This window comes from Stomoxys calcitrans, chromosome 2, assembly GCF_963082655.1.
Source record: "Stomoxys calcitrans chromosome 2, idStoCalc2.1, whole genome shotgun sequence".
Taxonomy (NCBI): domain Eukaryota; kingdom Metazoa; phylum Arthropoda; class Insecta; order Diptera; family Muscidae; genus Stomoxys; species Stomoxys calcitrans.
Genome location: NC_081553.1, coordinates 151890033 through 151916452, shown reverse-complemented (window position 1 = coordinate 151916452; position 26420 = coordinate 151890033).

Here is a 26420-nt window from a genome sequence, read left to right as displayed (position 1 = left end):
CCTAGCACTCACCGTTTCCGAGTTATAGATTATTTTATGTTGGGTCATTCTGGAAGTGACTTGTATGGATGGAATATGTAATTTTCAATTTTCTCGGAAACGACTTAAGCGATTTGCAATCGGATTGATTCATTTGAAAGCCAATAATAATATCTACAATTCAATACTGGTTTTGTCAATCTAGCTCTTACCGTTTCCGAGATATAGATTATTTTTAGGTTGGGTCATTCTGGAAGTGACTTGTGCGGATGGAATATGTAATTTTCGTTTTTCTCGGAAACGACTTAAGCGATTTGCAATTTGGATTGATTCATTTGAAAGCCAATAATAATATCTACAATTCCATACTGGTTTTGTCTACCTAGCACTTACCGTTTCCGAGATATTGATTATTTTTAGGTTTGGTCATTCTGGAAGTAACTTGTGCAGATGGAATATGTAATTTTCGATTTTCTCGGAAACGACTTAAGCGATTTGAAATCGGATTGATTCATTTGAAAGCCAATAATAATATCTACAATTCCATACTGGTTTTGTCTACCTAGGTCTTACCGTTTCCGAGATATAGATTATTTTTAGTTTGGGTCATTCTGGAAGTGACTTGTGTGGATGGAATATGTAATTTTCGATTTTCTCGGAAACGTCTTAAGCGATTTGCAATCGAATTGATTCATTTGAAAGCCAATAATAATATCTACAATGCAATACTGGTTATGTCTACCTAGCACTTACCGTTTCCGAGTTATAGATTATTTTATGTTGGGTCATTCTGAAAGTGACTTGTGCGGATTGGGTCATTCTGGAAGTGACTTGTGCGGATGGAATATGTAATTTTCGTTTTTCTCGGAAACGACTTAAGCGATTTGCAATCGGATTGATTCATTTGAAAGCCAATAATAATATTTACAATTCCATACTGGTTTTGTCTACCTAGTACTCACAGTTTCAGAGATATAGAATAATTTTATGTTGGTTCATTCTGGAAGTGACTTGTGCGGATGCAATATGTAATTTTCGTTTTTCTCGGAAACGACTTAAGCGATTTGCAATCGGATTGATTCATTTGAAAGCCAATAACAATATTTACAATTCCATACTGGTTTTGTCTACCTAGTACTCACAGTTTCAGAGATATAGAATAATTTTATGTTGGTTCATTCTGGAAGTGACTTGTGCGGATACAATATGTAATTTTCGTTTTCCTCGGAAACGACTTAAGCGATTTGCAATCGGTTTGATTCATTTGAAAGCCAATAACAATATCTACAATTCCATACTGGTTTTGTCTACCTAGCTCTTACCGTTTCCGAGATATAGATTATTTTTAGGTTGGGTCATTCTGGAAGTGACTTGTATGGATGGAATATGTAATTTTCGATTTTCTCGGAAACGGCTTAAGCGATTTGCAATCGGATTGATTCATTTGAAAGCCAATAATAATATCTACAATTCAATACTGGTTTTGTCAATCTAGCTCTAACCGTTTCCGAGATATAGATTATTTTTAGGTTGGGTCATTCTGGAAGTGACTTGTGCGGATGGAATATGTAATTTTCGTTTTTCTCGGAAACGACTTAAGCGATTTGCAATCGGATTGATTCATTTGAAAGCCAATAATAATATTTACAATTCCATACTGGTTTTGTCTACCTAGCACTTACCGTTTCCGAGATATTGATTATTTTTAGGTTTGGTCATTCTGGAAGTGACTTGTGCATATGGAATATATAATTTTCTATTTTCTCGGAAACGACTTAAGCGATTTGCAATCGGATTGATTCATTTGAAAGCCAATAATAGTATCTACAATTCCATACTGGTTTTGTCTACCTAGCACTCACAGTTTCCACGATATAGAATAATTGTATGTTGGCTCATTCTGGAAGTGACTTGTGCGGATGGTATATGTAATTTTCGATTTTCTCGTAAACGACTTAAGCGATTTGCAATCGGATTGATTCATTTGAAAGCCAATAATAATATCTACAATTCCATACTGGTTTTGTCTACCTAGCACTCACAGTTTCCGAGATATAGAATAATTTTATGTTGGTTCATTCTGGAAGTGACTTGTGCGGATGGAATATGTAATTTTCGATTTGCTCGGAAACGACTTAACCGATTTGCAATTGGATTGATTTGTTTGAAAGCCAATAATAATATCTACAATTCCATACTGGTTATGTTTACCTAGCACTTACCGTTTCCGAGTTATAGATTATTTTATGTTGGGTCATTCTGGAAGTGACTTGTGCGGATGGAATATATAATTTTCGTTTTTCTCGGAAACGACTTAAGCGATTTGCAATCGGATTGATTCATTTGAAAGCCAATAATAATATCTACAATTCCATACTGGTTTTGTCAACCTAGCACTCACAGTTTCCAAGATATAGAATAATTGTATGTTGGTTCATTCTGGAAGTGACTTGTGCGGATGGAATATGTAATTTTCGTTTTTCTCGGAAACGACTTAAGCGATTTGAAATCGGATTGATTCATTTGAAAGCCAATAATAATATCTACAATTCCATACTGGTTTTGTCTACCTAGCACTTACCGTTTCCGAGATATTGATTATTTTTAGGTTGGGTCATTCTGGAAGTGACTTGTGCGGATGGAATATGTAATTTTCGATTTTCTCGGAAACGACTTAAGTGATTTGCAATCGGATTGATTCATTTGAAAGCCAATAATAATATCTACAATTCCATACTGGTTTTGTCTACCTAGCACTTACCGTTTCCGAGATATTGATTATTTTTAGGTTGGGTCATTCTGGAAGTGAATTGTATGGATGGAATATGTAATTTTCGATTTTCTCGGAAACGACTTAAGCGATTTGCAATCGGATTGATTCTTTTGAAAGCCAATAATAATATCTACAATTCAATACTGGTTTTGTCAATCTAGCTCTTACCGTTTAAGAGATATAGATTAATTTTAGGTTGGGTCATTCTGGAAGTAACTTGTGCAGATGGAATATGTAATTTTCGATTTTTTCGGGAACGACTCAAGCGATTTGAAATCGGATTGATTCATTTGAAAGCCAATAACAATATCTACAATTCCATACTGGTTTTGTCAATCTAGCTCTTACCGTTTCCGAGATATATATTATTTTTAGGTTGGGTCATTCTGGAAGTGACTTGTGCGGTTGGAATATGTAATTTTCGTTTTTCTCGGAAACGACTTAAACGATTTGCAATTGGATTGATTCATTTGAAAGCCAATAATAATATCTACAATTTCATATTGGTTTTGTCTACCTAGCACTCACAGTTTCCGCGATATAGTATAATTTTATATTGGTTCATTCTGGAAGTGACTTGTGCGGATGGAATATTTAATTTTCGTTTTTCTCGGAAACGACTTAACCGATTTGCAATTGGATTGATTTGTTTGAAAGCCAATAATAATATCTACAATTCCATACTGGTTATGTCTACCTAGCACTTACCGTTTCCGAGTTATAGATTATTTTATGTTGGGTCATTCTGGAAGTGACTTGTATGGATGGAATATGTAATTTTCGATTTTCTCGGAAACGACTTAAGCGATTTGCAATCGGATTGATTCATTTGAAAGCCAATAATAATATCTACAATTCAATACTGGTTTTGTCAATCTAGCTCTTACCGTTTCCGAGATATAGATTATTTTTAGGTTGGGTCATTCTGGAAGTGACTTGTGCGGATGGAATATGTAATTTTCGTTTTTCTCGGAAACGACTTAAGCGATTTGCAATCGGATTGATTCATTTGAAAGCCAATAATAATATCTACAATACCATACTGGTTTTGTCTACCTAGCACTTACCGTTTCCGAGATATTGATTATTTTTAGGTTGGGTCATTCTGGAAGTGACTTGTGCGGATGGTATATGTAATTTTCGATTTTCTCGTAAACGACTTAAGCGATTTGCAATCGGATTGATTCATTTGAAAGCCAATAATAATATCTACAATTCCATACTGGTTCCATACTGGTACCTAGCACTCACAGTTTCCGAGATATAGAATAATTTTATGTTGGTTCATTCTGGAAGTGACTTGTGCGGATGGAATATGTAATTTTCGATTTTCTCGGAAACGTCTTAAGCGATTTGCAATCGAATTGATTCATTTGAAAGCCAATAATAATATCTACAATGCAATACTGGTTATGTCTACCTAGCACTTACCGTTTCCGAGTTATAGATTATTTTATGTTGGGTCATTCTGAAAGTGACTTGTGCGGATTGGGTCATTCTGGAAGTGACTTGTGCGGATGGAATATGTAATTTTCGTTTTTCTCGGAAACGACTTAAGCGATTTGCAATCGGATTGATTCATTTGAAAGCCAATAATAATATTTACAATTCCATACTGGTTTTGTCTACCTAGTACTCACAGTTTCAGAGATATAGAATAATTTTATGTTGGTTCATTCTGGAAGTGACTTGTGCGGATGCAATATGTAATTTTCGTTTTTCTCGGAAACGACTTAAGCGATTTGCAATCGGATTGATTCATTTGAAAGCCAATAACAATATTTACAATTCCATACTGGTTTTGTCTACCTAGTACTCACAGTTTCAGAGATATAGAATAATTTTATGTTGGTTCATTCTGGAAGTGACTTGTGCGGATGCAATATGTAATTTTCGTTTTCCTCGGAAACGACTTAAGCGATTTGCAATCGGTTTGATTCATTTGAAAGCCAATAACAATATCTACAATTCCATACTGGTTTTGTCTACCTAGCTCTTACCGTTTCCGAGATATAGATTATTTTTAGGTTGGGTCATTCTGGAAGTGACTTGTATGGATGGAATATGTAATTTTCGATTTTCTCGGAAACGACTTAAGCGATTTGCAATCGGATTGATTCATTTGAAAGCCAATAATAATATCTACAATTCAATACTGGTTTTGTCAATCTAGCTCTTACCGTTTCCGAGATATAGATTATTTTTAGGTTGGGTCATTCTGGAAGTGACTTGTGCGGATGGAATATGTAATTTTCGTTTTTCTCGGAAACGACTTAAGCGATTTGCAATCGGATTGATTCATTTGAAAGCCAATAATAATATTTACAATTCCATACCGGTTTTGTCTACCTAGCACTTACCGTTTCCGAGATATTGATTATTTTTAGGTTTGGTCATTCTGGAAGTGACTTGTGCATATGGAATATATAATTTTCGATTTTCTCGGAAACGACTTAAGCGATTTGCAATCGGATTGATTCTTTTGAAAGCCAATAATAGTATCTACAATTCCATACTGGTTTTGTCTACCTAGCACTCACAGTTTCCACGATATAGAATAATTGTATGTTGGTTCATTCTGGAAGTGACTTGTGCGGATGGTATATGTAATTTTCGATTTTCTCGTAAACGACTTAAGCGATTTGCAATCGGATTGATTCATTTGAAAGCCAATAATAATATCTACAATTCCATACTGGTTTTGTCTACCTAGCACTCACAGTTTCCGAGATATAGAATAATTTTATGTTGGTTCATTCTGGAAGTGACTTGTGCGGATGGAATATGTAATTTTCGATTTGCTCGGAAACGACTTAACCGATTTGCAATTGGATTGATTTGTTTGAAAGCCAATAATAATATCTACAATTCCATACTGGTTATGTTTACCTAGCACTTACCGTTTCCGAGTTATAGATTATTTTATGTTGGGTCATTCTGGAAGTGACTTGTGCGGATGGAATATATAATTTTCGTTTTTCTCGGAAACGACTTAAGCGATTTGCAATCGGATTGATTCATTTGAAAGCCAATAATAATATCTACAATTCCATACTGGTTTTGTCTACCTAGCACTTACCGTTTCCGAGATATTGATTATTTTTAGGTTGGGTCATTCTGGAAGTGACTTGTGCGGATGGAATATGTAATTTTCGATTTTCTCGGAAACGACTTAAGCGATTTGCAATCGGATTGATTCATTTGAAAGCCAATAATAATATCTACAATTCCATACTGGTTTTGTCTACCTAGCACTTACCGTTTCCGAGATATTGATTATTTTTAGGTTGGGTCATTCTGGAAGTGACTTGTATGGATGGAATATGTAATTTTCGATTTTCTCGGAAACGACTTAAGCGATTTGCAATCGGATTGATTCTTTTGAAAGCCAATAATAATATCTACAATTCAATACTGGTTTTGTCAATCTAGCTCTTACCGTTTAAGAGATATAGATTAATTTTAGGTTGGGTCATTCTGGAAGTGACTTGTGCGGTTGGAATATGTAATTTTCGTTTTTCTCGGAAACGACTTAAACGATTTGCAATTGGATTGATTCATTTGAAAGCCAATAATAATATCTACAATTTCATATTGGTTTTGTCTACCTAGCACTCACAGTTTCCGCGATATAGTATAATTTTATATTGGTTCATTCTGGAAGTGACTTGTGCGGATGGAATATTTAATTTTCGTTTTTCTCGGAAACGACTTAACCGATTTGCAATTGGATTGATTTGTTTGAAAGCCAATAATATATGTAATTTTCGATTTTCTCGTAAACGACTTAAGCGATTTGCAATCGGATTGATTCATTTGAAAGCCAATAATAATATCTACAATTCCATACTGGTTTTGTCTACCTAGCACTCACAGTTTCCGAGATATAGAATAATTTTATGTTGGTTCATTCTGGAAGTGACTTGTGCGGATGGAATATGTAATTTTCGATTTGCTCGGAAACGACTTAACCGATTTGCAATTGGATTGATTTGTTTGAAAGCCAATAATAATATCTACAATTCCATACTGGTTATGTTTACCTAGCACTTACCGTTTCCGAGTTATAGATTATTTTATGTTGGGTCATTCTGGAAGTGACTTGTGCGGATGGAATATATAATTTTCGTTTTTCTCGGAAACGACTTAAGCGATTTGCAATCGGATTGATTCATTTGAAAGCCAATAATAATATCTACAATTCCATACTGGTTTTGTCTACCTAGCACTTACCGTTTCCGAGATATTGATTATTTTTAGGTTGGGTCATTCTGGAAGTGACTTGTGCGGATGGAATATGTAATTTTCGATTTTCTCGGAAACGACTTAAGCGATTTGCAATCGGATTGATTCATTTGAAAGCCAATAATAATATCTACAATTCCATACTGGTTTTGTCTACCTAGCACTTACCGTTTCCGAGATATTGATTATTTTTAGGTTGGGTCATTCTGGAAGTGACTTGTATGGATGGAATATGTAATTTTCGATTTTCTCGGAAACGACTTAAGCGATTTGCAATCGGATTGATTCTTTTGAAAGCCAATAATAATATCTACAATTCAATACTGGTTTTGTCAATCTAGCTCTTACCGTTTAAGAGATATAGATTAATTTTAGGTTGGGTCATTCTGGAAGTGACTTGTGCGGTTGGAATATGTAATTTTCGTTTTTCTCGGAAACGACTTAAACGATTTGCAATTGGATTGATTCATTTGAAAGCCAATAATAATATCTACAATTTCATATTGGTTTTGTCTACCTAGCACTCACAGTTTCCGCGATATAGTATAATTTTATATTGGTTCATTCTGGAAGTGACTTGTGCGGATGGAATATTTAATTTTCGTTTTTCTCGGAAACGACTTAACCGATTTGCAATTGGATTGATTTGTTTGAAAGCCAATAATAATATCTACAATTCCATACTGGTTATGTCTACCTAGCACTTACCGTTTCCGAGTTATAGATTATTTTATGTTGGGTCATTCTGGAAGTGACTTGTATGGATGGAATATGTAATTTTCGATTTTCTCGGAAACGACTTAAGCGATTTGCAATCGGATTGATTCATTTGAAAGCCAATAATAATATCTACAATTCAATACTGGTTATGTCAATCTAGCTCTTACCGTTTCCGAGATATTGATTATTTTTAGGTTGGGTCATTCTGGAAGTGACTTGTGCGGATGGAATATGTAATTTTCGTTTTTCTCGGAAACGACTTAAGCGATTTGCAATCGGATTGATTCATTTGAAAGCCAATAATAATATCTACAATTCCATACTGGTTTTGTCTACCTAGCACTTACCGTTTCCGAGATATTGATTATTTTTAGGTTGGGTCATTCTGGAAGTGACTTGTGCGGATGGTATATGTAATTTTCGATTTTCTCGGAAACGACTTAAGCGATTTGCAATCGGATTGATTCATTTGAAAGCCAATAATAATATCTACAATTCCATACTGGTTCCATACTGGTACCTAGCACTCACAGTTTCCGAGATATAGAATAATTTTATGTTGGTTCATTCTGGAAGTGACTTGTGCGGATGGAATATGTAATTTTCGTTTTTCTCGGAAACGACTTAACCGATTTGCAATTGGATTGATTTGTTTGAAAGCCAATAATAATATCTACAATTCCATACTGGTTATGTCTACCTAGCACTTACCGTTTCCGAGGTATAGATTATTTTATGTTGGGTCATTCTGGAAGTGACTTGTGCGGATGGAATATATAATTTTCGTTTTTCTCGGAAACGACTTAAGCGATTTGCAATCGGATTGATTCATTTGAAAGCCAATAATAATATCTACAATTCCATACTGGTTTTGTCAACCTAGGACTCACAGTTTCCAAGATATAGAATAATTGTATGTTGGTTCATTCTGGAAGTGACTTGTGCGGATGGAATATGTAATTTTCGTTTTTCTCGGAAACGACTTAAGCGATTTGAAATCGGATTGATTCATTTGAAAGCCAATAATAATATCTACAATTCCATACTGGTTTTGTCTACCTAGCACTTACCGTTTCCGAGATATTGATTATTTTTAGGTTGGGTCATTCTGGAAGTGACTTGTGCGGATGGAATATGTAATTTTCGATTTTCTCGGAAACGACTTAAGCGATTTGCAATCGGATTGATTCATTTGAAAGCCAATAATAATATCTACAATTCCATACTGGTTTTGTCTACCTAGCACTTACCGTTTCCGAGATATTGATTATTTTTAGGTTGGGTCATTCTGGAAGTGACTTGTATGGATGGAATATGTAATTTTCGATTTTCTCGGAAACGACTTAAGCGATTTGCAATCGGATTGATTCTTTTGAAAGCCAATAATAATATCTACAATTCAATACTGGTTTTGTCAATCTAGCTCTTACCGTTTAAGAGATATAGATTAATTTTAGGTTGGGTCATTCTGGAAGTAACTTGTGCAGATGGAATATGTAATTTTCGATTTTTTCGGGAACGACTCAAGCGATTTGAAATCGGATTGATTCATTTGAAAGCCAATAACAATATCTACAATTCCATACTGGTTTTGTCAATCTAGCTCTTACCGTTTCCGAGATATATATTATTTTTAGGTTGGGTCATTCTGGAAGTGACTTGTGCGGTTGGAATATGTAATTTTCGTTTTTCTCGGAAACGACTTAAACGATTTGCAATTGGATTGATTCATTTGAAAGCCAATAATAATATCTACAATTTCATATTGGTTTTGTCTACCTAGCACTCACAGTTTCCGCGATATAGTATAATTTTATATTGGTTCATTCTGGAAGTGACTTGTGCGGATGGAATATTTAATTTTCGTTTTTCTCGGAAACGACTTAACCGATTTGCAATTGGATTGATTTGTTTGAAAGCCAATAATAATATCTACAATTCAATACTGGTTATGTCAATCTAGCTCTTACCGTTTCCGAGATATAGATTATTTTTAGGTTGGGTCATTCTGGAAGTGACTTGTGCGGATGGAATATGTAATTTTCGATTTTCTCGGAAACGACTTAAGCGATTTGCAATCGGATTGATTCATTTGAAAGCCAATAATAATATCTACAATTCCATACTGGTTTTGTCTACCTAGCACTTACCGTTTCCGAGTTATAGATTATTTTATGTTGGGTCATTCTGGAAGTGACTTGTATGGATGGAATATGTAATTTTCGATTTTCTCGGAAACGACTTAAGCGATTTGCAATCGGATTGATTCATTTGAAAGCCAATAATAATATCTACAATTCAATACTGGTTATGTCAATCTAGCTCTTACCGTTTCCGAGATATAGATTATTTTTAGGTTGGGTCATTCTGGAAGTGACTTGTGCGGATGGAATATGTAATTTTCGTTTTTCTCGGAAACGACTTAACGATTTGCAATCGGATTGATTCATTTGAAAGCCAATAATAATATCTACAATTCCATACTGGTTTTGTCTACCTAGCACTTACCGTTTCCGAGATATTGATTATTTTTAGGTTGGGTCATTCTGGAAGTGACTTGTGCGGATGGTATATGTAATTTTCGATTTTCTCGGAAACGACTTAAGCGATTTGCAATCGGATTGATTCATTTGAAAGCCAATAATAATATCTACAATTCCATACTGGTTCCATACTGGTACCTAGCACTCACAGTTTCCGAGATATAGAATAATTTTATGTTGGTTCATTCTGGAAGTGACTTGTGCGGATGGAATATGTAATTTTCGTTTTTCTCGGAAACGACTTAACCGATTTGCAATTGGATTGATTTGTTTGAAAGCCAATAATAATATCTACAATTCCATACTGGTTTTGTCAACCTAGGACTCACAGTTTCCAAGATATAGAATAATTGTATGTTGGTTCATTCTGGAAGTGACTTGTGCGGATGGAATATGTAATTTTCGTTTTTCTCGGAAACGACTTAAGCGATTTGCAATCGGATTGATTCATTTGAAAGCCAATAATAATATCTACAATTCCATACTGGTTTTGTCTACCTAGCACTTACCGTTTCCGAGATATTGATTATTTTTAGGTTGGGTCATTCTGGAAGTGACTTGTGCGGATGGAATATGTAATTTTCGTTTTTCTCGGAAACGACTTAAGCGATTTGAAATCGGATTAATTCATTTGAAAGCCAATACCAATATCTACAATTCCATACTGGTTTTGTCTACCTAGGTCTTACCGTTTCCGAGATATAGATTATTTTTAGGTTGGGTCATTCTGGAAGTGACTTGTGTGGATGGAATATGTAATTTTCTATTTTCTCGGAAACGACTTAAGCGATTTGAAATCGGATTGATTCATTTGAAAGCCAATAATAATATCTACAATTCCATACTGGTTTTGTCTACCTAGGTCTTACCGTTTCCGAGATATAGATTATTTTTAGGTTGGGTCATTCTGGAAGTGACTTGTGTGGATGGAATATGTAATTTTCGATTTTCTCGGAAACGTCTTAAGCGATTTGCAATCGAATTGATTCATTTGAAAGCCAATAATAATATCTACAATGCAATACTGGTTATGTCTACCTAGCACTTACCGTTTCCGAGTTATAGATTATTTTATGTTGGGTCATTCTGGAAGTGACTTGTGCGGATGGAATATGTAATTTTCGTTTTTCTCGGAAACGACTTAAGCGATTTGCAATCGGATTGATTCATTTGAAAGCCAATAATAATATCTACAATTTCATACTGGTTTTGTCAATCTAGCTCTTACCGTTTAAGAGATATAGATTAATTTTAGGTTGGGTCATTCTGGAAGTGACTTGTGCGGTTGGAATATGTAATTTTCGTTTTTCTCGGAAACGACTTAACCGATTTGCAATTGGATTGATTTGTTTGAAAGCCAATAATAATATCTACAATTCCATACTGGTTATGTCTACCTAGCACTTACCGTTTCCGAGTTATAGATTATTTTATGTTGGGTCATTCTGGAAGTGACTTGTATGGATGGAATATGTAATTTTCGATTTTCTCGGAAACGACTTAAGCGATTTGCAATCGGATTGATTCATTTGAAAGCCAATAATAATATCTACAATTCAATACTGGTTATGTCAATCTAGCTCTTACCGTTTCCGAGATATTGATTATTTTTAGGTTGGGTCATTCTGGAAGTGACTTGTGCGGATGGAATATGTAATTTTCGTTTTTCTCGGAAACGACTTAAGCGATTTGCAATCGGATTGATTCATTTGAAAGCCAATAATAATATCTACAATTCCATACTGGTTTTGTCTACCTAGCACTTACCGTTTCCGAGATATTGATTATTTTTAGGTTGGGTCATTCTGGAAGTGACTTGTGCGGATGGTATATGTAATTTTCGATTTTCTCGGAAACGACTTAAGCGATTTGCAATCGGATTGATTCATTTGAAAGCCAATAATAATATCTACAATTCCATACTGGTTCCATACTGGTACCTAGCACTCACAGTTTCCGAGATATAGAATAATTTTATGTTGGTTCATTCTGGAAGTGACTTGTGCGGATGGAATATGTAATTTTCGTTTTTCTCGGAAACGACTTAACCGATTTGCAATTGGATTGATTTGTTTGAAAGCCAATAATAATATCTACAATTCCATACTGGTTATGTCTACCTAGCACTTACCGTTTCCGAGGTATAGATTATTTTATGTTGGGTCATTCTGGAAGTGACTTGTGCGGATGGAATATATAATTTTCGTTTTTCTCGGAAACGACTTAAGCGATTTGCAATCGGATTGATTCATTTGAAAGCCAATAATAATATCTACAATTCCATACTGGTTTTGTCAACCTAGGACTCACAGTTTCCAAGATATAGAATAATTGTATGTTGGTTCATTCTGGAAGTGACTTGTGCGGATGGAATATGTAATTTTCGTTTTTCTCGGAAACGACTTAAGCGATTTGAAATCGGATTGATTCATTTGAAAGCCAATAATAATATCTACAATTCCATACTGGTTTTGTCTACCTAGCACTTACCGTTTCCGAGATATTGATTATTTTTAGGTTGGGTCATTCTGGAAGTGACTTGTGCGGATGGAATATGTAATTTTCGATTTTCTCGGAAACGACTTAAGCGATTTGCAATCGGATTGATTCATTTGAAAGCCAATAATAATATCTACAATTCCATACTGGTTTTGTCTACCTAGCACTTACCGTTTCCGAGATATTGATTATTTTTAGGTTGGGTCATTCTGGAAGTGACTTGTATGGATGGAATATGTAATTTTCGATTTTCTCGGAAACGACTTAAGCGATTTGCAATCGGATTGATTCTTTTGAAAGCCAATAATAATATCTACAATTCAATACTGGTTTTGTCAATCTAGCTCTTACCGTTTAAGAGATATAGATTAATTTTAGGTTGGGTCATTCTGGAAGTAACTTGTGCAGATGGAATATGTAATTTTCGATTTTTTCGGGAACGACTCAAGCGATTTGAAATCGGATTGATTCATTTGAAAGCCAATAACAATATCTACAATTCCATACTGGTTTTGTCAATCTAGCTCTTACCGTTTCCGAGATATATATTATTTTTAGGTTGGGTCATTCTGGAAGTGACTTGTGCGGTTGGAATATGTAATTTTCGTTTTTCTCGGAAACGACTTAAACGATTTGCAATTGGATTGATTCATTTGAAAGCCAATAATAATATCTACAATTTCATATTGGTTTTGTCTACCTAGCACTCACAGTTTCCGCGATATAGTATAATTTTATATTGGTTCATTCTGGAAGTGACTTGTGCGGATGGAATATTTAATTTTCGTTTTTCTCGGAAACGACTTAACCGATTTGCAATTGGATTGATTTGTTTGAAAGCCAATAATAATATCTACAATTCAATACTGGTTATGTCAATCTAGCTCTTACCGTTTCCGAGATATAGATTATTTTTAGGTTGGGTCATTCTGGAAGTGACTTGTGCGGATGGAATATGTAATTTTCGATTTTCTCGGAAACGACTTAAGCGATTTGCAATCGGATTGATTCATTTGAAAGCCAATAATAATATCTACAATTCCATACTGGTTTTGTCTACCTAGCACTTACCGTTTCCGAGTTATAGATTATTTTATGTTGGGTCATTCTGGAAGTGACTTGTATGGATGGAATATGTAATTTTCGATTTTCTCGGAAACGACTTAAGCGATTTGCAATCGGATTGATTCATTTGAAAGCCAATAATAATATCTACAATTCAATACTGGTTATGTCAATCTAGCTCTTACCGTTTCCGAGATATAGATTATTTTTAGGTTGGGTCATTCTGGAAGTGACTTGTGCGGATGGAATATGTAATTTTCGTTTTTCTCGGAAACGACTTAACGATTTGCAATCGGATTGATTCATTTGAAAGCCAATAATAATATCTACAATTCCATACTGGTTTTGTCTACCTAGCACTTACCGTTTCCGAGATATTGATTATTTTTAGGTTGGGTCATTCTGGAAGTGACTTGTGCGGATGGTATATGTAATTTTCGATTTTCTCGGAAACGACTTAAGCGATTTGCAATCGGATTGATTCATTTGAAAGCCAATAATAATATCTACAATTCCATACTGGTTCCATACTGGTACCTAGCACTCACAGTTTCCGAGATATAGAATAATTTTATGTTGGTTCATTCTGGAAGTGACTTGTGCGGATGGAATATGTAATTTTCGTTTTTCTCGGAAACGACTTAACCGATTTGCAATTGGATTGATTTGTTTGAAAGCCAATAATAATATCTACAATTCCATACTGGTTTTGTCAACCTAGGACTCACAGTTTCCAAGATATAGAATAATTGTATGTTGGTTCATTCTGGAAGTGACTTGTGCGGATGGAATATGTAATTTTCGTTTTTCTCGGAAACGACTTAAGCGATTTGCAATCGGATTGATTCATTTGAAAGCCAATAATAATATCTACAATTCCATACTGGTTTTGTCTACCTAGCACTTACCGTTTCCGAGATATTGATTATTTTTAGGTTGGGTCATTCTGGAAGTGACTTGTGCGGATGGAATATGTAATTTTCGTTTTTCTCGGAAACGACTTAAGCGATTTGAAATCGGATTAATTCATTTGAAAGCCAATACCAATATCTACAATTCCATACTGGTTTTGTCTACCTAGGTCTTACCGTTTCCGAGATATAGATTATTTTTAGGTTGGGTCATTCTGGAAGTGACTTGTGTGGATGGAATATGTAATTTTCTATTTTCTCGGAAACGACTTAAGCGATTTGAAATCGGATTGATTCATTTGAAAGCCAATAATAATATCTACAATTCCATACTGGTTTTGTCTACCTAGGTCTTACCGTTTCCGAGATATAGATTATTTTTAGGTTGGGTCATTCTGGAAGTGACTTGTGTGGATGGAATATGTAATTTTCGATTTTCTCGGAAACGTCTTAAGCGATTTGCAATCGAATTGATTCATTTGAAAGCCAATAATAATATCTACAATGCAATACTGGTTATGTCTACCTAGCACTTACCGTTTCCGAGTTATAGATTATTTTATGTTGGGTCATTCTGGAAGTGACTTGTGCGGATGGAATATGTAATTTTCGTTTTTCTCGGAAACGACTTAAGCGATTTGCAATCGGATTGATTCATTTGAAAGCCAATAATAATATCTACAATTTCATACTGGTTTTGTCTACCTAGCACTCACAGTTTCCGAGATATAGACTAATTTTATGTTGGGTCATTCTGGAAGTGACTTGTGCGGATGGAATATGTAATTTTCGTTTTTCTCGGAAACGACTTAAGCGATTTGCAATCGGATTGATTCATTTGAAAGCCAATAATAATATTTACAATTCCATACTGGTTTTGTCTACCTAGTACTCACAGTTTCAGAGATATAGAATAATTTTATGTTGGTTCATTCTGGAAGTGACTTGTGCGGATGCAATATGTAATTTTCGTTTTTCTCGGAAACGACTTAAGCGATTTGCAATCGGATTGATTCATTTGAAAGCCAATAATAATATTTACAATTCCATACTGGTTTTGTCTACCTAGTACTCACAGTTTCAGAGATATAGAATAATTTTATGTTGGTTCATTCTGGAAGTGACTTGTGCGGATGCAATATGTAATTTTCGTTTTCCTCGGAAACGACTTAAGCGATTTGCAATCGGATTGATTCATTTGAAAGCCAATAACAATATCTACAATTCCATACTGGTTTTGTCTACCTAGCTCTTACCGTTTCCGAGATATAGATTATTTTTAGGTTGGGTCACTTGGAAGTGACTTGTATGGATGGAATATGTAATTTTCGATTTTCTCGGAAACGACTTAAGCGATTTGCAATCGGATTGATTCATTTGAAAGCCAATAATAATATCTACAATTCAATACTGGTTTTGTCAATCTAGCTCTTACCGTTTCCGAGATATAGATTATTTTTAGGTTGGGTCATTCTGGAAGTGACTTGTGCGGATGGAATATGTAATTTTCGTTTTTCTCGGAAACGACTTAAGCGATTTGCAATCGGATTGATTCATTTGAAAGCCAATAATAATATCTACAATTCCATATTGGTTTTGTCTACCTAGCACTTACCGTTTCCGAGATATTGATTATTTTTAGGTTTGGTCATTCTGGAAGTGACTTGTGCATATGGAATATATAATTATCGATTTTCTCGGAAACGACTTAAGCGATTTGCAATCGGATTGATTCATTTGAAAGCCAATAATAGTATCTACAATTACATACTGGTTTTGTCTACCTAGCACTCACAGTTTCCACGATATAGAATAATTGTATGTTGGTTCATTCTGGAAGTGACTTGTGCGGATGGTATATGTAATTTTCGATTTTCTCGTAAACGACTTAAGCGATTTGCAATCGGATTGATTCATTTGAAAGCCAATAATAATATCTACAATTCCATACTGGTTTTGTCTACCTAGCACTCACAGTTTCCGAGATATTGAATAATTTTATGTTGGTTCATTCTGGAAGTGACTTGTGCGGATGGAATATGTAATTTTCGATTTGCTCGGAAACGACTTAACCGATTTGCAATTGGATTGATTTGTTTGAAAGCCAATAATAATATCTACAATTCCATACTGGTTATGTTTACCTAGCACTTACCGTTTCCGAGTTATAGATTATTTTATGTTGGGTCATTCTGGAAGTGACTTGTGCGGATGGAATATATAATTTTCGTTTTTCTCGGAAACGACTTAAGCGATTTGCAATCGGATTGATTCATTTGAAAGCCAATAATAATATCTACAATTCAATACTGGTTATGTCTACCTAGCACTTACCGTTTCCGAGTTATAGATTATTTTATGTTGGGTCATTCTGGAAGTGACTTGTGCGGATGGAATATGTAATTTTCGTTTTTCTCGGAAACGACTTAAGCGATTTGCAATCGGATTGATTCATTTGAAAGCCAATAATAATATTTACAATTCCATACTGGTTTTGTCTACCTAGTACTCACAGTTTCAGAGATATAGAATAATTTTATGTTGGTTCATTCTGGAAGTGACTTGTGCGGATGCAATATGTAATTTTCGTTTTCCTCGGAAACGACTTAAGCGATTTGCAATCGGATTGATTCATTTGAAAGCCAATAACAATATCTACAATTCCATACTGGTTTTGTCTACCTAGCTCTTACCGTTTCCGAGATATAGATTATTTTTAGGTTGGGTCACTTGGAAGTGACTTGTATGGATGGAATATGTAATTTTCGATTTTCTCGGAAACGACTTAAGCGATTTGCAATCGGATTGATTCATTTGAAAGCCAATAATAATATCTACAATTCAATACTGGTTTTGTCAATCTAGCTCTTACCGTTTCCGAGATATAGATTATTTTTAGGTTGGGTCATTCTGGAAGTGACTTGTGCGGATGGAATATGTAATTTTCGTTTTTCTCGGAAACGACTTAAGCGATTTGCAATCGGATTGATTCATTTGAAAGCCAATAATAATATCTACAATTCCATATTGGTTTTGTCTACCTAGCACTTACCGTTTCCGAGATATTGATTATTTTTAGGTTTGGTCATTCTGGAAGTGACTTGTGCATATGGAATATATAATTATCGATTTTCTCGGAAACGACTTAAGCGATTTGCAATCGGATTGATTCATTTGAAAGCCAATAATAGTATCTACAATTACATACTGGTTTTGTCTACCTAGCACTCACAGTTTCCACGATATAGAATAATTGTATGTTGGTTCATTCTGGAAGTGACTTGTGCGGATGGTATATGTAATTTTCGATTTTCTCGTAAACGACTTAAGCGATTTGCAATCGGATTGATTCATTTGAAAGCCAATAATAATATCTACAATTCCATACTGGTTTTGTCTACCTAGCACTCACAGTTTCCGAGATATAGAATAATTTTATGTTGGTTCATTCTGGAAGTGACTTGTGCGGATGGAATATGTAATTTTCGATTTGCTCGGAAACGACTTATCCGATTTGCAATTGGATTGATTTGTTTGAAAGCCAATAATAATATCTACAATTCCATACTGGTTATGTTTACCTAGCACTTACCGTTTCCGAGTTATAGATTATTTTATGTTGGGTCATTCTGGAAGTGACTTGTGCGGATGGAATATATAATTTTCGTTTTTCTCGGAAACGACTTAAGCGATTTGCAATCGGATTGATTCATTTGAAAGCCAATAATAATATCTACAATTCAATACTGGTTATGTCTACCTAGCACTTACCGTTTCCGAGTTATAGATTATTTTATGTTGGGTCATTCTGGAAGTGACTTGTGCGGATGGAATATGTAATATTCGTTTTTCTCGGAAACGACTTAAGCGATTTGCAATCGGATTGATTCATTTGAAAGCCAATAATAATATCTACAATTCCATACTGGTTTTGTCAACCTAGCACTCACAGTTTCCAAGATATAGAATAATTGTATGTTGGTTCATTCTGGAAGTGACTTGTGCGGATGGAATATGTAATTTTCGTTTTTCTCGGAAACGACTTAAGCGATTTGCAATCGGATTGATTCATTTGAAAGCCAATAATAATATCTACAATTCCATACTGGTTTTGTCTACCTAGCACTTACCGTTTCCGAGATATTGATTATTTTTAGGTTGGGTCATTCTGGAAGTGACTTGTGCGGATGGAATATGTAATTTTCGTTTTTCTCGGAAACGACTTAAGCGATTTGCAATCGGATTGATTCATTTGAAAGCCAATAATAATATCTACAATTCCATACTGGTTTTGTCTACCTAGCACTTACCGTTTCCGAGATATTGATTATTTTTAGGTTGGGTCATTCTGGAAGTGACTTGTATGGATGGAATATGTAATTTTCGATTTTCTCGGAAACGACTTAAGCGATTTGCAATCGGATTGATTCTTTTGAAAGCCAATAATAATATCTACAATTCAATACTGGTTTTGTCAATCTAGCTCTTACCGTTTAAGAGATATAGATTATTTTTAGGTTGGGTCATTCTGGAAGTAACTTGTGCAGATGGAATATGTAATTTTCGATTTTTTCGGGAACGACTAAGCGATTTGAAATCGGATTGATTCATTTGAAAGCCAATAGCAATATCTACAATTCCATACTGGTTTTGTCTACCTAGGTCTCACCGTTTCCGAGATATAGATTATTTTTAGGTTGGCTCATTCTGGAAGTGACTTGTGTGGATGGAATATGTAATTTTCGATTTTCTCGGAAACGTCTTAAGCGATTTGCAATCGGATTGATTCATTTGAAAGCCAATAATAATATCTACAATTCAATACTGGTTTTGTCAATCTAGCTCTTACCGTTTCCGAGATTTATATTATTTTTAGGTTGGGTCATTCTGGAAGTGACTTGTGCGGTTGGAATATGTAATTTTCGTTTTTCTCGGAAACGACTTAAACGATTTGCAATTGGATTGATTCATTTGAAAGCCAATAATAATATCTACAATTTCATATTGGTTTTGTCTACCTAGCACTCACAGTTTCCGCGATATAGTATAATTTTATGTTGGTTCATTCTGGAAGTGACTTGTGCGGATGGAATATTTAATTTTCGTTTTTCTCGGAAACGACTTAACCGATTTGCAATTGGATTGATTCATTTGAAAGCCAATAACAATATCTACAATTCCATACTGGTTATGTCTACCTAGCACTTACCGTTTCCGAGTTATAGATTATTTTATGTTGGGTCATTCTGGAAGTGACTTGTATGGATGGAATATGTAATTTTCGATTTTCTCGGAAACGACTTAAGCGATTTGCAATCGGATTGATTCATTTGAAAGCCAATAATAATATCTACAATTCAATACTGGTTTTGTCAATCTAGCTCTTACCGTTTCCGAGATATAGATTATTTTTAGGTTGGGTCATTCTGGAAGTGACTTGTGCGGATGGAATATGTAATTTTCGTTTTCTCGGAAACGACTTAAGCGATTTGCAATCGGATTGATTCATTTGAAAGCCAATAATAATATCTACAATTCCATACTGGTTTTGTCTACCTAGCACTTACCGTTTCCGAGATATTGATTATTTTTAGGTTGGGTCATTCTGGAAGTGACTTGTGCGGATGGTATATGTAATTTTCGATTTTCTCGTAAACGACTTAAGCGATTTGCAATCGGATTGATTCATTTGAAAGCCAATAATAATATCTACAATTCCATACTGGTTTTGTCTACCTAGCACTCACAGTTTCCGAGATATAGAATAATTTTATGTTGGTTCATTCTGGAAGTGACTTGTGCGGATGGAATATGTAATTTTCGTTTTTCTCGATTTGCAATTGGATTGATTTGTTTGAAAGCCAATAATAATATCTACAATTCCATACTGGTTATGTCTACCTAGCCCTTACCGTTTCCGAGTTATAGATTATTTTATGTTGGGTCATTCTGGAAGTGACTTGTGCGGATGGAATATATAATTTTCGTTTTTCTCGGAAACGACTTAAGCGATTTGCAATCGGATTGATTCATTTAAAAGCCAATAATAATATCTACAATTCCATACTGGTTTTGTCAACCTAGCACTCACAGTTTCCAAGATATAGAATAATTGTATGTTGGTTCATTCTGGAAGTGACTTGTGCGGATGGAATATGTAATTTTCGTTTTCTCGGAAACGACTTAAGCGATTTGCAATCGGATTGATTCTTTTGAAAGCCAATAATAATATCTACAATTCAATACTGGTTTTGTCAATCTAGCTCTTACCGTTTAAGAGATATAGATTATTTTTAGGTTGGGTCATTCTGGAAGTGACTTGTGCGGTTGGAATATGTAATTTTCGTTTTTCTCGGAAACGACTTAAACGATTTGCAATTGGATTGATTCATTTGAAAGCCAATAATAATATCTACAATTCCATACTGGTTTTGTCAATCTAGCTCTTACCGTTTCCGAGATATATATTATTTTTAGGTTGGGTCATTCTGGAAGTGACTTGTGCGGTTGGAATATGTAATTTTCGTTTTTCTCGGAAACGACTTAAACGATTTGCAATTGGATTGATTCATTTGAAAGCCAATAATAATATCTACAATTTCATATTGGTTTTGTTTACCTAGCACTCACAGTTTCCGCAATATAGTATAATTTTATATTGGTTCATTCTGGAAGTGACTTGTGCGGATGGAATATTTAATTTTCGTTTTTCTCGGAAACGACTTAACCGATTTGCAATTGGATTGATTTGTTTGAAAGCCAATAATAATATCTACAATTCCATACTGGTTATGTCTACCTAGCACTTACCGTTTCCGAGTTATAGATTATTTTATGTTGGGTCATTCTGGAAGTGACTTGTATGGATGGAATATGTAATTTTCGATTTTCTCGGAAACGACTTGAGCGATTTGCAATCGGATTGATTCATTTGAAAGCCAATAATAATATCTACAATTCAATATTGGTTTTGTCAATCTAGCTCTTACCGTTTCCGAGATATAGATTATTTTTAGGTTGGGTCATTCTGGAAGTGATGGAATATGTAATTTTCGTTTTTCTCGGAAACGACTTAAGCGATTTGCAATCGGATTGATTCATTTGAAAGCCAATAATAATATCTACAATTCCATACTGGTTTTGTCTACCTAGCACTTACCGTTTCCGAGATATTGATTATTTTTAGGTTGGGTCATTCTGGAAGTGACTTGTGCGGATGGTATATGTAATTTTCGATTTTCTCGTAAACGACTTAAGCGATTTGCAATCGGATTGATTCATTTGAAAGCCAATAATAATATCTACAATTCCATACTGGTTTTGTCTACCTAGCACTCACAGTTTCCGAGATATAGAATAATTTTATGTTGGTTCATTCTGGAAGTGACTTGTGCGGATGGAATATGTAATTTTCGTTTTTCTCGGAAACGACTTAACCGATTTGCAATTGGATTGATTTGTTTGAAAGCCAATAATAATATCTACAATTCCATACTGGTTATGTCTACCTAGCACTTACCGTTTCCGAGGTATAGATTATTTTATGTTGGGTCATTCTGGAAGTGACTTGTGCGGATGGAATATATAATTTTCGTTTTTCTCGGAAACGACTTAAGCGATTTGCAATCGGATTGATTCATTTGAAAGCCAATAATAATATCTACAATTCCATACTGGTTTTGTCAACCTAGGACTCACAGTTTCCAAGATATAGAATAATTGTATGTTGGTTCATTCTGGAAGTGACTTGTGCGGATGGAATATGTAATTTTCGTTTTTCTCGGAAACGACTTAAGCGATTTGCAATCGGATTGATTCATTTGAAAGCCAATAATAATATCTACAATTCCATACTGGTTTTGTCTACCTAGCACTTACCGTTTCCGAGATATTAATTATTTTTAGGTTGGGTCATTCTGGAAGTGACTTGTGCGGATGGAATATGTAATTTTTTTTTTCCAAGATATAGAATAATTGTATGTTGGTTCATTCTGGAAGTGACTTGTGCGGATGGAATATGTAATTTTCGTTTTCTCGGAAACGACTTAAGCGATTTGCAATCGGATTGATTCTTTTGAAAGCCAATAATAATATCTACAATTCAATACTGGTTTTGTCAATCTAGCTCTTACCGTTTAAGAGATATAGATTATTTTTAGGTTGGGTCATTCTGGAAGTGACTTGTGCGGATGGAATATGTAATTTTCGTTTTTCTCGGAAACGACTTAAGCGATTTGCAATCGGATTGATTCATTTGAAAGCCAATAATAATATCTACAATTCCATACTGGTTTTGTCTACCTAGCACTTACCGTTTCCGAGATATTGATTATTTTTAGGTTGGGTCATTCTGGAAGTGACTTGTATGGATGGAATATGTAATTTTCGATTTTCTCGGAAACGACTTAAGCGATTTGCAATCGGATTGATTCTTTTGAAAGCCAATAATAATATCTACAATTCAATACCGGTTTTGTCAATCTAGCTCTTACCGTTTAAGAGATATAGATTATTTTTAGGTTGGGTCATTCTGGAAGTAACTTGTGCAGATGGAATATGTAATTTTCGATTTTTTCGGGAACGACTCAAGCGATTTGAAATCGGATTGATTCATTTGAAAGCCAATAACAATATCTACAATTCCATACTGGTTTTGTCTACCTAGGTCTTACCGTTTCCGAGATATAGATTATTTTTAGGTTGGGTCATTCTGGAAGTGACTTGTGTGGATGGAATATGTAATTTTCGATTTTCTCGGAAACGTCTTAAGCGATTTGCAATCGGATTGATTCATTTGAAAGCCAATAATAATATCTACAATTCCATACTGGTTTTGTCAATCTAGCTCTTACCGTTTCCGAGATATATATTATTTTTAGGTTGGGTCATTCTGGAAGTGACTTGTGCGGTTGGAATATGTAATTTTCGTTTTTCTCGGAAACGACTTAAACGATTTGCAATTGGATTGATTCATTTGAAAGCCAATAATAATATCTACAATTTCATATTGGTTTTGTCTACCTAGCACTCACAGTTTCCGCGATATAGTATAATTTTATATTGGTTCATTCTGGAAGTGACTTGTGCGGATGGAATATTTAATTTTCGTTTTTCTCGGAAACGACTTAACCGATTTGCAATTGGATTGATTTGTTTGAAAGCCAATAATAATATCTACAATTCCACACTGGTTATGTCTACCTAGCACTTACCGTTTCCGAGTTATAGATTATTTTATGTTGGGTCATTCTGGAAGTGACTTGTATGGATGGAATATGTAATTTTCGATTTTCTCGGAAACGACTTAAGCGATTTGCAATCGGATTGATTCATTTGAAAGCCAATAATAATATCTACAATTCAATACTGGTTTTGTCAATCTAGCTCTTACCGTTTCCGAGATATAGATTATTTTTAGGTTGGGTCATTCTGGAAGTGACTTGTGCGGATGGAATATGTAATTTTCGTTTTTCTCGGAAACGACTTAAGCGATTTGCAATCGGATTGATTCATTTGAAAGCCAATAATAATATCTACAATTCCATACTGGTTTTGTTTACCTAGCACTTACCGTTTCCGAGATATTGATTATTTTTAGGTTGGGTCATTCTGGAAGTGACTTGTGCGGATGGTATATGTAATTTTCGATTTTCTCGTAAACGACTTAAGCGATTTGCAATCGGATTGATTCATTTGAAAGCCAATAATAATATCTACAATTCCATACTGGTTTTGTCTACCTAGCACTTACCGTTTCCGAGATATTAATTATTTTTAGGTTGGGTCATTCTGGAAGTGACTTGTGCGGATGGAATATGTAATTTTTTTTTTCCAAGATATAGAATAATTGTATGTTGGTTCATTCTGGAAGTGACTTGTGCGGATGGAATATGTAATTTTCGTTTTCTCGGAAACGACTTAAGCGATTTGCAATCGGATTGATTCTTTTGAAAGCCAATAATAATATCTACAATTCAATACTGGTTTTGTCAATCTAGCTCTTACCGTTTAAGAGATATAGATTATTTTTAGGTTGGGTCATTCTGGAAGTGACTTGTGCGGATGGAATATGTAATTTTCGTTTTTCTCGGAAACGACTTAAGCGATTTGCAATCGGATTGATTCATTTGAAAGCCAATAATAATATCTACAATTCCATACTGGTTTTGTCTACCTAGCACTTACCGTTTCCGAGATATTGATTATTTTTAGGTTGGGTCATTCTGGAAGTGACTTGTATGGATGGAATATGTAATTTTCGATTTTCTCGGAAACGACTTAAGCGATTTGCAATCGGATTGATTCTTTTGAAAGCCAATAATAATATCTACAATTCAATACTGGTTTTGTCAATCTAGCTCTTACCGTTTAAGAGATATAGATTATTTTTAGGTTGGGTCATTCTGGAAGTAACTTGTGCAGATGGAATATGTAATTTTCGATTTTTTCGGGAAATACTCAAGCGATTTGAAATCGGATTGATTCATTTGAAAGCCAATAACAATATCTACAATTCCATACTGGTTTTGTCTACCTAGGTCTTACCGTTTCCGAGATATAGATTATTTTTAGGTTGGGTCATTCTGGAAGTGACTTGTGTGGATGGAATATGTAATTTTCGATTTTCTCGGAAACGTCTTAAGCGATTTGCAATCGGATTGATTCATTTGAAAGCCAATAATAATATCTACAATTCCATACTGGTTTTGTCAATCTAGCTCTTACCGTTTCCGAGATATATATTATTTTTAGGTTGGGTCATTCTGGAAGTGACTTGTGCGGTTGGAATATGTAATTTTCGTTTTTCTCGGAAACGACTTAAACGATTTGCAATTGGATTGATTCATTTGAAAGCCAATAATAATATCTACAATTTCATATTGGTTTTGTCTACCTAGCACTCACAGTTTCCGCGATATAGTATAATTTTATATTGGTTCATTCTGGAAGTGACTTGTGCGGATGGAATATTTAATTTTCGTTTTTCTTGGAAACGACTTAACCGATTTGCAATTGGATTGATTTGTTTGAAAGCCAATAATAATATCTACAATTCCACACTGGTTATGTCTACCTAGCACTTACCGTTTCCGAGTTATAGATTATTTTATGTTGGGTCATTCTGGAAGTGACTTGTATGGATGGAATATGTAATTTTCGATTTTCTCGGAAACGACTTAAGCGATTTGCAATCGGATTGATTCATTTGAAAGCCAATAATAATATCTACAATTCAATACTGGTTTTGTCAATCTAGCTCTTACCGTTTCCGAGATATAGATTATTTTTAGGTTGGGTCATTCTGGAAGTGACTTGTGCGGATGGAATATGTAATTTTCGTTTTTCTCGGAAACGACTTAAGCGATTTGCAATCGGATTGATTCATTTGAAAGCCAATAATAATATCTACAATTCCATACTGGTTTTGTCTACCTAGCACTTACCGTTTCCGAGATATTGATTATTTTTAGGTTGGGTCATTCTGGAAGTGACTTGTGCGGATGGTATATGTAATTTTCGATTTTCTCGTAAACGACTTAAGCGATTTGCAATCGGATTGATTCATTTGAAAGCCAATAATAATATCTACAATTCCATACTGGTTTTGTCTACCTAGCACTCACAGTTTCCGAGATATAGAATAATTTTATGTTGGTTCATTCTGGAAGTGACTTGTGCGGATGG